Source organism: Saccopteryx leptura, chromosome 1 (genome assembly GCF_036850995.1).
Source record: "Saccopteryx leptura isolate mSacLep1 chromosome 1, mSacLep1_pri_phased_curated, whole genome shotgun sequence".
Taxonomy (NCBI): Eukaryota; Metazoa; Chordata; class Mammalia; order Chiroptera; family Emballonuridae; genus Saccopteryx; species Saccopteryx leptura.
In genome coordinates, this window is record NC_089503.1 from 362,504,008 (window position 1) to 362,518,002 (window position 13,995).

General features: G+C 34.5%; 1 protein-coding gene and 1 pseudogene across 2 annotated transcripts in view; both read left to right on the forward strand.

The window, feature by feature from the left end:
* The window catches only part of KHDRBS2 (KH RNA binding domain containing, signal transduction associated 2), a 567,387-nt gene that overhangs the window by 509,735 nt on the left and 43,657 nt on the right, over positions 1-13,995 (forward strand). The window lies entirely within an intron of this gene.
* LOC136390086 (U2 spliceosomal RNA) lies at positions 8,727-8,881 on the forward strand (annotated as a pseudogene).

Below are 13,995 nucleotides of genomic sequence, written 5' to 3' on the forward strand. Positions count from 1 at the left end.
CTACTAATATTTTCAATTAAATTTCTAATTCATCACTGTTATTTAATACATAAAGAATAATGATAAAATGATTTAACTTGTTTCAGTAACTATTTGGTAGAAAAAACAATTTAAAAACACAACTAGAATATAGTAAAATAATTTCTTCATCTAGCTTTGTAGCATTATATTCGACTTATAGAAATTTTTAGAATAATTTTTGAAAGTGAGAAACTTTTCTACACCTTTCTTCCTATTAATTTAAATGGACTTAACAGACTGTAAGAGAAAAAGAAGAAGAAAAAACTGGAAATTAAGATCACTTATTTCTGAATATTCAAAAAGTGAATACTAGAATAATTGATAATAATTACATTTAAAAAGTAATAGCAATATAGAATAATTTTGGGGAAAAAATTGTCTTGTTTTTATAAAGTCTGATTTATATGTGAAAGAACATTTTTTATGTTTCTGCTACCTTCTTTTCTCCCTTTATGAATCTTTCAGTTTTCTATGTTAAATTCTTCCCACCTTCTAGGTCTAACTCAAAATCTACCTCATTTTTTTTTTTTAAAAAAAAGGTCATTTCTTAATTCTTTATTTAAGAATAACCCTCTTTTTCTCCTTAATTCCAATAGCACCCTATCTTTATTTCTCCATGGCACTTCCTCTCTCATCTTACATTGGGATCATCTCTGTACATATCCCTTATCACCCTTTCTACTTTCCCAGAATCCTTGTCTGCTCTACCTCAGGTCATTCTCAGTATTTAACATGGAGCATTTCATGGGCTATTGTGAATAGATGATTGCTGAATACATGAATATCAGACCTAATATGTACCTACACTAGGAAGATTCAAAACAAGATCCTCCTCTCTCAAAGAGAAGACAATATTCAGAATTATACTTGTTATATTTACTGACAAAAATATTTGTGTTTTGATATTATCTTAGTGCTAATTAAGACAGATTAATGAAAGCAGGTCATGAAATTTGTTGTAGTAACACTCATATTCTGTATTACAATAATTATGGAAATTATATTTCAGTAATTATAAAATATCTATTTTGGTCAAAACATTTTTAATACTAGTACAGTGTCTGACACACTACAGGGCTTCATAAAGATCTGCTAAATAAATGAAATAAAAATAAATGAATGCACTAATGAATGAATGTAATTAATGCTGTTATTTTTAGAAAATTCTCTGTGGGAAAATTCTTTTTTTTAATTTTATTTATTTATTTTTTACAGAGACTGAGAGTGAGTCAGAGAGAGGGATAGACAGGGATAGACAGACAGGAACAGATAGAGATGAGAAGCATCGATCATTAGTTTTTCATTGCACATTGCAACACCTTAGCTGTTCATTGATTGCTTTCTCATATGTGCCTTGACCACGGGCCTTCAGCAGACCGAGTAACCCCTTGCTGGAGCCAGCAACCTTGGGTTCAAGCTGGTGGGCTTTTGCTCAAACCAGATGAGCTCGCGCTCAAGCTGGCGACCTTGGGGTCTCGAACCTGGGTCCTCTGCATCCCAGTCCGATGCTCTATCCACTGCGCCACCGCCTGGTCAAAAATTCTTAACTATAATACCAATTTATAATTTAAATGGAAAAACACTGAGAAATTTTATTACATAATTTATTAAATCTCTACTTTTAGATTATGATCCAAGTGTGCCAGCAGAAGGTAAGATTAACAGTGCAGCAAAATAAGCATTTATTATATTAATATAATTATATGTGTCAGAAAGTACACTCACCATGCAGTATACATCTTTTTAAATTTTTAAATACATTTTCATATTTACTCCTAATAATTTATTTGAGAGAATTATTTTCAAGCTGTATATATATATATTTAAATAACTACAAATGAAACAATTACTAAGGGATAGTCAAGTATTAAGAATCAGAAGTGAGACAAAGTTTATTTTTCTATAAGAATTAGTCTATAATTGTTTCTTTTACAAATAGTATCTCTTTAATTGGAATTTAAAAAGTATAATTTGGATTTATGGAGGCAAATATAGAAAGCTGCTAAAAATGGAATAAAGAAAATAAGATGAAAGAAAATAAGATGAACATAAAATTTCTCATCATTTACAAGTGATATGACTATTTATTTTAGCATTATCATGGACCAAATCAGAAGAAATGTGATTTAGAATCTTGAATGTAAGACAATAGAGTATGTATGACTTAGCAGAACTGAATGAAAGATAAAAATCCTAAGAGAAAATTATTTTTAATTGACTAGTAAGCATAGGTGAATACAGAATTTATGGAAATTATAAAGTAGAATCTGGCAGGTGCCTAAATGGGATAATTATATCATCTTCAATAGAGAGTCTAAGGAAGTTCACAAGGTAACAACCCTACAAAGGTTCACCTGGAGTTCAGAAGCTATCATAATTTTAATTAATCGCCACTTCCCTTGTAGGGTATCTTTAGTTCTGAAAAATTTCAAATGAAACAGAAAAGGAACTTCACAAAATATTCCTTAAGAGGTAGCTCAACTAAATGACATCAAAAACTGGTCACCAACCATTATTTTCTCTTGCCCTGTGTCTATGAGGGGAAAAAAGTAAAGAAACAGATTGATGAATTTATTATACAAGCTTCAAATAGCAAGACTAGAATTTCAGTTTCTAAGGGAACTCAATTACTTGACGTCTTTGCCTCAAGACAAGTTATGTTCCATGATTTACACCTTTAATTGGACCAAATATTAAATTCTATTCATGTTCCGATACCTCATGTTTAATATACTCTTCAAAGTCATTAACATTTTTGAGAGATCAATCTTCTGAAATTATACAAATTCACAAGGTTTTACCAACCACTTGGTTTTACTCAATGCCCAAATTTTAAGGAAGAATTTATACCAAACCACATTATAGATGTAGAAGGAATAACTCCCATGTACAGTATTTGGAAACCAATAAAATATTGCAAATGAAAGTCAAAAGACCAGTTCTGACCTTTGATTCTAATAGCAAATTAATCTGGATGCAAAAAGTTGAGGATTTATGATTTTCCCGTATATTTTTTTTAATTACAGGTTGGTATAATAAGCAAAATATCAAAATGAAAGCCTTTACTTCCCTTGAAGCATAAATCAGGTGAGACACTCACATACCTATGAAGAGTATCCTCTATTTTTTTTTTTTTTTTGTAGATTAATGAAGGAATATGCCAAGGGAACAAGATACATCTCCCTTTGATATATAAGGCAATAGTTTCCAAAGTTTTCTAGGACGAAGACCCTTTTAAGTATCTGTCTATACACTAGGGCAGGGGTCCCCAAACTACGGCCCACGGGCCACATGCGGCCCCCTGAGGCCATCTATCTGGCCCCCACTGCACTTCCAGAAGGGGCACCTCTTTCATTGGTGGTCAGTGAGAGGTGCATAGTTCCCATTGAAATACTGGTCAGTTTGTTGATTTAAATTTACTTGTTCTTTATTTTAAATGTTATATTTGTTCCCATTTTGTTTTTTTACTTTAAAATAAGATATGTGCAGTGTGCATAGGGATTTGTTCATAGTTTTTTTTTATAGTCCAGCCCTCCAATGGTCTGAGGGACAGTGAACTGGCCCCCTGTGTAAAAAGTTTGGGGACCCCTGAACTAGGGTCTACACAGCAAGGGGGAAAATAAGACTCTTCAATTCAAATAATTTGGGGAGAGTTTAATAAAGAAACTATTTTCAATGGTAGAGTATAGTGAAACCACAGGGACAATGTAGTCCCCTGAGGCTAGTTTTCTTGGGGTCAGGTGTTTGCCACCAAAAGTGGGAATGAAAGGGAGACACAGAAAGCCATCAGAGAGGTCACCTGTCAGGAGATGATTCAGAATGGTAGCCATGGCCAACCCACAAGAAGAAACCTCCAGGAAGTTAATACTCTAACCTCACTTACCTCTCTCCTTCCAGTCTCCTACCATTGCTCCCATTGGCTGAACTCATTCAGAGGCAGAAGACAACATACCCAGTAGATCAGGGGTAGTCAACCTTTTTATACCTACCGCCCACTTTTGTATCTCTGTTAGTAGTAAAATTCTCTAACCGCCCACTGGTTCCACAGTAACGGTGATTTATAAAGTAGGGAAGTAACTTTACTTTATAAAATTTATAAAGCAGAGTTATAGCGAGTTAAAGCATATAGTAATAATTACTTACCAAGTACTTTATGTTGGATTTTTGCTAATTTTGGCAGAATAAATCTTTATAAAACAACTTACTATAGTTAAATCTATCTTTTTGTTTATACTTTGGTTGCTCCACTACCGCCCACCATGAAAGCTGGAACGCCCACTAGTGGGCGGTAGGGACCAGGTTGACTACCACTGCAGTAGATGGAGTTGCCATTAGTCATCGCAGGGTTTAGGGCAGACTGGAAAGAGGAGCAAAAGTGAGGAGGCAAATGGAAGACATCCAGCACAACATCCAAAATCTTTACCACTCACCTAGCAACAAGTAATTCTACATATTAGTTTCAGTTACTTTGACATATAAATTATAACATGAAATGGGTATGGAAACAGTAATGTTCTTAAATGAATTTTTGTTTTATTAATGCAAAAGTATCTATGTGCTAAAAAAGGGGTGAGGGATGGGCAGAATATACAGTAAATAAATGGCTTCCTGAATTTCTTTGTATGACTTAGCTCTTCATGGTTCAGAGCCCACACAATAGGAACCACAGCTCTGTTGTTCAGAGGCTAGTCTGAACTAATGATTCACAATAATGATATTAGCTTTGATATTAGCTGCTATGCTAATTATTTAGGCTACTTCATCTCATTTGATCCTTACAGCAGCTGAGACAGAGAAAAAAATAAAGCTGAAAAATATTAAATAACTTTCCAAAGTTCATTCAAGTTGTAAATGTTGGATTCAAAATCATATTTGCTGACTCCAGAGCCCTCAGACACAAAGCCTAATAAAAACTGTCTGAAATCTAATTCAAGCCATTGATTCAACAGGTTTCTGTTATGTACCTGACATGCCAGAGATCATATCCATTTAATATACTATTTAATATAATAATATACTAAGACTATAACAAGTTATTTATATGCTTTCCAAAAGGCTCTGATAAGTTTATTCAAGAAAAAAAATAAAATTATTTTATATTAACTATTGTTTTTAGGCTATAAATTTAATGTGATACTAAGAATCTACAGAAACCCATCTGATGAAAACTTGTGTTAGGCACTACAGTTACCCAGTAATTTAATAAAAGTTATAATACTGAGTATATAACAGCTTGTCCTATTCATTTAAGTGGCACTATTTGCTATCAAGTAACTCACCCTCATTTTGTAATTCAATTCTCTTATGTCTCAAACTATAGTCAATGATGAGATTGAATTTAAAGACAGTTATTGAATTTGAGATATCACCCACAGTTGCTCTACAAGTTATCTGTATTTTTATGCATTCTACAGACCTCTGCATGCATCAAACAGTGGATTCAGCATTATTTAAATTTATCTCAAGAGAATGAAACTCCAGCTCTTTCTACACATTATTTTTGTTGTTTTTCTCACCTGACATGTGATACATAGATATTATCTAGATAACCATTGTTAGTTTTAGGAAAGAAACTATGTTTCCTCAAATTATTCATTATGTATCATTGTATTTAATTTTTTATTATTTTAAGGTTAATTTTGATGATTTCTAAACTATATACCTAAATAGTTCATTTTTATTTAAAAATTTACCATTAGAGTATTTAATATAAGACTCTAAAGAGGGAGTTGGAAAAACCATTTATCCTAGTCATTTGAATGACAAGTCTCCCAAGACAACTTAAGGAAGTATCCCAGTTAGTAACTGAAACCTCAAAAGTAAAGCTCAATTTTCTTTTCATTTTTTTATTATTATTTTTTAATTTATTTATGATTTTTGTAAGGTAGGTGGATAGAGGGATAGTCATGTGGGGAACTCAGACCGCCCACTTTGGCTAGGACCGCCCACAATCAAGCCCGCCAAAGGAAGCTTCCCAGGAACCATTTGGAAAGAAGCGATCATCTGCCAGCCAGTGAAATTTTACCACGTCATAGTAGCTCCACTTCCCTAGAGGGACCCTTTAAATATCTCCCACGCGGTTTAATTGCAACTTCCCTAGCCTCCATTTTTCTTTCCTCGGGCCAGGGAACCTTGCCGGGCGGGGTGTGCGCTCTGTACTCCACACTTTGCGGCTCTGGCCCTCTTCCTTCCTTCTTGGCGGGGAAAAATACCTTACAATTTTAATTTGTGTTTACATAGATTCAAGTGTCCCACTGAATGTATCTCCCCACACCTCGTTTTCCCCTTCGCCTCTCCCCTCATACCCCCTCCCCCCAGAGGGAAAGAGAGTAATGAAATTATATATACATAACACAGCATTAGAGAGAACAGAACAGCAAATCCTGGAGGGAAGGGAGGAAGGCATTGGGGGGAGGGGTAAAGCTCAATTATTAGTTAAGATCAAGACATGTCAGCATGTCAGTCATTTTTCCTAATTAGATAGTTTAGTTTAGAACTGGATTATGCCTCAACAAGAAACAGGAAGGTATATAGCAAAACATCAACCAGATGTTTCATATTCAGAATTGTTTGTATTTTAGAAAGCCAATGCTATGCATTGACTATATATTATCTTAAGTGACATCTGGACCAAAAATATACCCAGTGAAAGAAAACAATTTTGGCTTTGAGCTTTTGGACTTGACATCCAAATACAGGCAGTCCCTGGGTTATGAATAAGATAGTTTCTGTAGGTCTGTTGAATTTAAATGTAAATTGGAATTTATATGTAAGTTGGAATAGGTACATTTACTTATTAAATGAAACTTAGATAGATGTTTGTCTTAACATAGTATTTATTTTTACCTTCCTGTGCATATAAATACTTAAACATTTTCAAATACAACCTTAAATAATATTGGATGATGCAGAGGATGATGGACTTTTTAGAGAGAATGGGACTGGTGTTAGAGTCAGGGTTTGATTCTGCTGCTGGAGTCAATTTCTTAAAGTAAGCATCAAGGGAGGTTTGTACAGCCCTTTTCTTTTTCTCATCCTAAATGGCCTTGTAGCTCTCAGGCCTTCAGTAATTGTACCATAAACTTTGGTGAACTTCTCTGTACCATTATTTTGCTCCTCTAACTTTGCCATTCCTACTTCAATGATATGAAAAGCATCAGCTCTCTTGTAGAACACATTTTTAGTTCTCAGGTGCCTTTTCGGGACAGATAAGGACAGACAGGAAGGGAGAGAGATGAGAAGCATCACTTCTTCATTGCATCTCCTTAGTGGTTCATTGACTGCTTTCTCCTATGTGCCTTGACTGGGAGGCTACAACAGAGCGAGTGACCCCTTGTTCAAGCCAGTGACCTTGACCTTAAGCCAGTGACCTTAGGTTTCAAGCCAGTGACCTTTGGCTTAAGCCAGCGACCATGGGGTCATGTCTATGATTCCATGCTCAAGCCAGGCCAGCAACCCCACGCTCAAGCTGGTGAGCCTGCACTCAAGCCAGTGACCTCAGGGTTTCAAATCTGGGTCCTTAGTATCCCAGTCCGACACTCTATCCACTGCGCCACTGCCTGATCAGGCTCAGTTCTGGAGTTTCCAGGCCCCTCTTTTCTTTCCTAAATGCTGTCATCTGCTGCTCTAGTTCTGTAAGGTCTTTATTGGTTAGTTCTAGCCATGGGAGTCAAATAATTCTAAGGTATCATTTTCACTGATGTCCATCTGCAGTTGCTTACCAATAGCCCTTATGGTGCTCCATTGTTATAAATTGTACATAAGTCAGATGTTTGTAACTTGGGAAGTTATTGTATAAGTAACAGTAGCCTTGTATTATATATTATATAATTTTCAGTTATCTTGGGTTATAGAAAATGTGTAGAAAAAGCAAGAGAGATGTTTGAAGAGCTAAGTAAGAAACATTTGACCAATACAATAGGTACCAAGTTTCTTATAGTAATAGCTACCACACAGAGTAATTGTGATATGCAGGTGCTTACATTATCAAATGAGGTGGATAGTTTCATCCTCATGTTACAAATGGAGAAACTAGGACTCAGGATGCTTATCTTGCCCAGGACTTTATAGCTTACTTAGTAAAAGGTCCAAGCTTTGAACAGATTCCTGTCCAGTGCCAGAAACTGGGTTCTTCTTACTAATACCATATTTGTTCTCAAACACTTTATTTCTTAACACTGCAGCTTATTAAGAAACTCTTAACTGAAGTAGCACCTCCTTTCCTGTAATCTTCATTTATATACTTTGATCACTAATCAGCTTTGTGAAGCTACATATTATATAATACACTTAGCTTTTTTCCACATACCAGCCTTTCTTCATGAAGATAATGTCCTTCAATCAATATCAATTCAGAGTTTGAGAGTGCATTCTTGTCTATGAGAGGCAAAGTATGTTTTCCTGACTCCTCACTATCACGTAGCTTGCCTTAGCTAACAGAATAATACCACATCTAAGCCTACACGCAGAGAAGGCTGTATGTTTCCTACTTTCCCTCTTGCTGTAGCCATGAGAAGAGCTTCGCCAGGTAGATGCTGAGGAACCCCTCATCTGGGCTTCAGTAGAAACACCTGTGGAGCCCAAACTATAGAGGGGCCAAGTATAGCTCCATCCAAAAATTGGAACAGAAATCTCGGTAAGCCCAGTGTAGATGAGGAAACCTCCAGCCAAACCAAAAGACATGACCTAAATAATTACTTATTATGATTGCTTCTCAGCCTTTTGGCTAAGATCAAGTGTAACAATTACTTATTGTTATATTACACTAATATTTTGTGTTTGTTTGTTGAGCAACATTTTGTACCAGTACAAGCAAGTACCCCAGGTGAATGCATAGATAGACATGGTTTTCTTAACTTTTCTTGTTATATTGTGACTCCTATTTCACTAAATGCCCTAACTGCTCTCTTCTAATACCATTCTAGTGGTCCAAGTGTCAATCTTAAGTTGTGGCACAGTGATCTTGAGAAATGTTATATCAGACCAGAGTTGACTAGAGCAGAGAAATGGCATTGTTTCATTTTGTGCTTCTTGCTTTAAAACCCTTCAACATCATCTGACCTTGTGGTTTTCCTAAGTGGCTATATAATATCACTAGGTTTTATTGGATTTGTTTTCAACTGAAAACCTAAGTTATTTCTAAATGAACTGCTGTCAAGCCACTTCTAACACCATCTTGCATCTTTGCAATTGATTTTTTTAACCTAAATGCAGAAATGTACATTTATCTCTATGACAGTTAACCTTTTTGTTTAAAGACTTCTATTGTTAATTTGGAGCTATTATTTGGAATACTAATTCTCAAAACCAGCATATTATTTATACTTCCTAGCATGTCTTCTATTTCTTTACCAAGTTCTTTTCAATTTTTTTTTTTTTTGAAAAACAGAGAGTACCAAGGACAAAGTTCAGTAGCAACATTTAAATTGACATTAGACATTACTTAAAATTCCATAAACACAGTCACAAATCAGCATGCTATACTATCAGGCAGTTTTCAAATTATTCACAAAGAAATTATGTGGGATTTTAAAACTACTCATTTACTCAGTAAACATTCATTGAATGTCACTGTTCTGAACCTATATATTCTAAACAAGTAAGATATAGCCCATACATTGGTTTATTCACAGTAGTGTAGTTTTTTACAGAGTATGGTCCTGGATTTCTGAATCAGAAACATGACGAATAAAATTACAGATGTCTGGGCCCCTACAGGGGACAGCTGATTCTAAATCTGAAGGCTATGGCTCAGGAATCCACATTTTTAGCACAGTGTCCTTGTGATGCTTATGTCCACTAGATATTGAGAACCACTGTGCCAAAGGAAAAGATAGTTTATTTGTTTTTTAAATAATTCTGGTAGAATGAGAGCTGTTCATGAAGATGTGAGAAAGCCATTACAGGAGGCAAGTGGGAAGGGTTGATGTTGGCCTGGGTTGGGTAAAGCATTAATAAGAATTCACAATTGAGCAGGATCCCAGGAAAATGATGACTACCCTTTGGGGTGAAGAAGTGGAGGAAGTTCCATCCAGATAGAAGAATAACCGTAGTTAGGGACATGTGGTCATGAAAACATTTGTGACTCCAGGAGACACTTCACTGTGTCAGAGTGTAGGTTATGGTAATAGGGAGTGATAGAGAAGAGACAACATAGGTTATTAGAACATAGAAAAGGGACTTGCAAGCTATATGAAGGAATTACCACCCACAATGTAAGGATTGGAGATGAGGAAGACATTAAAATACATAAATGCAATTCAGTTCAAAAGATACCACCACGGCAGTGCACGACAGAGCCTCAGCTGACTTAAGTTATATACTGAGAGTTTCTGGATGAATGAGGCCTTGTTTCTTCAAATAAAAAAAGATTTGTCAGAATGAAATTATTGTTATTAATTCATATTCTTTCCCCAAACTCTAGTTGATTTCCTTAAATTTCCAAACTCTAGTGCAGAAGAAATGATTTTTTAATAAATAAGAAGTTATTCTGGAACATGATGCAGCACAGGTGAGATTCCATTTGTGATTTGAATGGAGAACATAAATCACCATGAAAACATAGCCAGAGTGCCATTTGTACCAATGAATTCAGTCTCAAAGTCAACTAGATTAAATTATTAAAATAATTAGAAATTATGTTTACAATACTGCAATTTTAGTAATTCTCATGAATTATGATTCAGCCAAAGAAATATGTGTATACAATTAAAATTATGTCCATTTCAAACTCAGGTTCAATAGCTTCTATGTATTTGTACCAAAGGCAGGTAACAGTTCATTTAATAATATCCTGTGCCAGTGAGCCTAATTAATCAGCCAGCTGAAGGTCTTATTTATAGAAAGAAGAACTGCTATGTTTGAATGATAATTCCACATGATGAAACAGAAGATTAATGTTTTTATTATAAGATTGCTCACCCTTCATCTGTACAATAAAGGGTCAAAGTAAACAACAAATACAAGCTGAATTAGAAAAAAATGATTAGAGTGTCTATAAAAAGAGACCGTTTTTTGAAATGTATGCACAGCATTGAAGCCAAAAAGCAAAGCATGTCTAAACGTGTTTTGCTCTCATTTGGGGCATTAGACTGCATTCTCAAAACATCCATTTTCTATAAAGGACATCATTGCAAAGCTGATGATAATTCTATCCTAGATACCTTATATAGATCATCCATCTTGATCTTTAATCTATGAGCAGAACAAATATGTCACTTCCCTCATGAATAATCAGCCTATATTTCATCCTGTGAACATAAATCCCATCAGCTGAAACTTAAGAGGGCATGTGTGGTTGTGTCATGTTTCAGAATATTTCAAGAAGATGAAATCTCTATCAGCACTGCACCTTTATGAATATGAAAAAGAGAGTTTTATGTCTATGCCTTCATTGATTGGACAATCACCCATTATTAATATTTATTGAGTGCCTGCTATGTACAAGCAGTTACCATGGAGCTATCACAGGTTACCTCATTAATACTTAAGGTAGATATTATTATTCCTATATTAAAGGTGATGAAACTGAAGTTCACAGAGATTAAATGATTTGTCCAAAATGACACATGCAATAAAAATAGGAGAACTGAATTGAAATTCAAATGCTTCTTTTCTCCTGTATTTTGTGTACCATTTTTAGAAGAAATACTCATTTACCACCAAATGAATCAGAGAATGGAGACCTCACTGTTCTCCCTTTGAAACTGTGACTTTTTCTTTCTCACAATGAGTTCTGTCTCATAATGAATCTGAGTCAGAAAGATTTATATCTTTAACTTTCTCAAAACAAACTAGACAGAGAAATTATTGCAGTGGGTTATTATGTTATCTATTTACCCATCATTTGTTCAGCTGTCTGTCTACCTGTCTATTCTTCTATCTACGTGTAATTTGTATACTTCACCAGTTAATTTTGGAATACACAAATGTATTTTTTAAAAAACATGGCTGCTCTATATCTGTGTAACAGTTGATTGAATGCAATGAATAAATAAATAATTCAACAGTTTCAAAATTATTTTAAAACTATTTATGCAATATATTTTAATTGAATTTATTGGGTGATACTGGTTAACATAATTATACAGGTTTCAGGTGCCCAATTCTACAACTCATTTCCATACATTGTATTATGTGTTGACCCCTCCTAAGTCAGATCTTCATCCATCACTATTTATCCCCCATATACATTATTCCACTTCACCATCCCTGCCCCCTCCAAAATCACCACACTGTTGAGGTGTCTATGAGTTTTTCTCTCTTTTCTTGTCCTTTTATTTATTTTTTTGCAACCTTGATGGAATTTTAAAGATACTTTAGAAATAGAGAATCTAAAGCACTGATATTTTCCTTTGTTAGAATTCTGAAAAAAACACTGATATTAGAGCATGAAAAGGGATATTTGCAATTTAGTTGAAATATACACACAAAAAATACATACTATTTAATACTGTTGAATATACACAAATTATCAAACCATTTTAATAGTTAAATAAAAGTAAGTTGTTTCATTTCTTTCAAATCTATTTTAATTATTCTGTATGCTAAATGTAGAAAATAAAAGTTACATAGAATATTTTAAGGGTTTGATATGGTTTAATTTATATAGGTTTTTATTTACTGGTAATATAAATGCAGTGACCGTAAATTTTTAACAAAGCAAATGGTGATAGATATGAATGCTAATTTCTAGTATCAGAAAGGTTAACTTGTATGTTTTAATTCTCCAGTTGTTCACAGAATAAAGGCTAATCCCTAAATGTAAAAATTCTTGAATGGAAAATGAAATATATCACTTAACAGTGGCTAAGTAATTCAAGCTATACATTTTTTTGTATTTAAATTTTTTATTTATTCCAGTGATATTTGTACTTGTAATTTTAATTTAGAAATATGAGATTAAGAATTTTAAACTCACATCGCCCCCTGGTGGGCAGAGCGTCGCCCCTGGTGGGCGTGCCGGTTGGATCCCGGTGGGGCGCATGCAGGAGTCTGTCTGCCTGTCTCTCCCCGTTTCCAGCTTCAGAAAAATACAAAAAAAATAATAATAAAATTTAAACTCTATATATGGACTCACTCATATTTAGGAGTTATATATATATGGTTTTTTTCCTATGCTCTCCCCTTATAACTTGGTGTATCTCATTGTGTTTTATATCCATCTGCTTTAATAATTCTGAGTTATTCACTTCTCAAGTCTTGAAATCGGCAGCAGTACAATGAATGCCATGAGTCTCTGTTCTGTTTACTTATAATGCTAATCATGACAGTGGATTCAGAGATGACTGCTCATCTGCACAATTTAGTTATCAAAATTGAAACACATTAGGTTGCTTTCCAATACATTAATGCTTTCTCTAAATCACTGTGTTACTTTATATTTAATTCAAATAATTAGCTTTTAATATTTGGATGAAAATGTACTCTTTTAACCTTTACAATATTATAAGTAGTACTTTGAGACACTGTGCTACTTGAAGTTAATGTGCAGATTGTTATTTTTATATTGAAAAAGTCTTTCTAGAAATTATATAGTTGTGATCAATGAAGTCTTGGGAATAGATTTGACAGCAAACGTGTGGAATACAGAGAAAGAGGGTAATGGGCTCAGGATACAGCCTTGGGAAAGACTGCTTAGGGTTCGGCATGGAGAAGAACCCGTGCCCTCCTCTCCTGCACCTCATTTCCTGCCACTCACCTCACTGGAAGTCTTGCCATTGCTTGAAAACCCTGAGCATACTCCCACCTCTGAGTCTTTATGTTTCCCTTTTACCTAGAGTGCTATTCCCCTAAATTTCAAGGCTTGCCCTTTTATCTCCTTCCGGTCTTTGTTCAATATCACCTTGTCAGTTAAGCCTTCTTGACCACTTTCACTATAATTTACCCTATCCCAACACTGGCTGTTTCTTTCCAACTTCAGTATTTCCTCTTTAGTACTTTAATATTTAACTTAGCTTTTAATTTACTTATTTA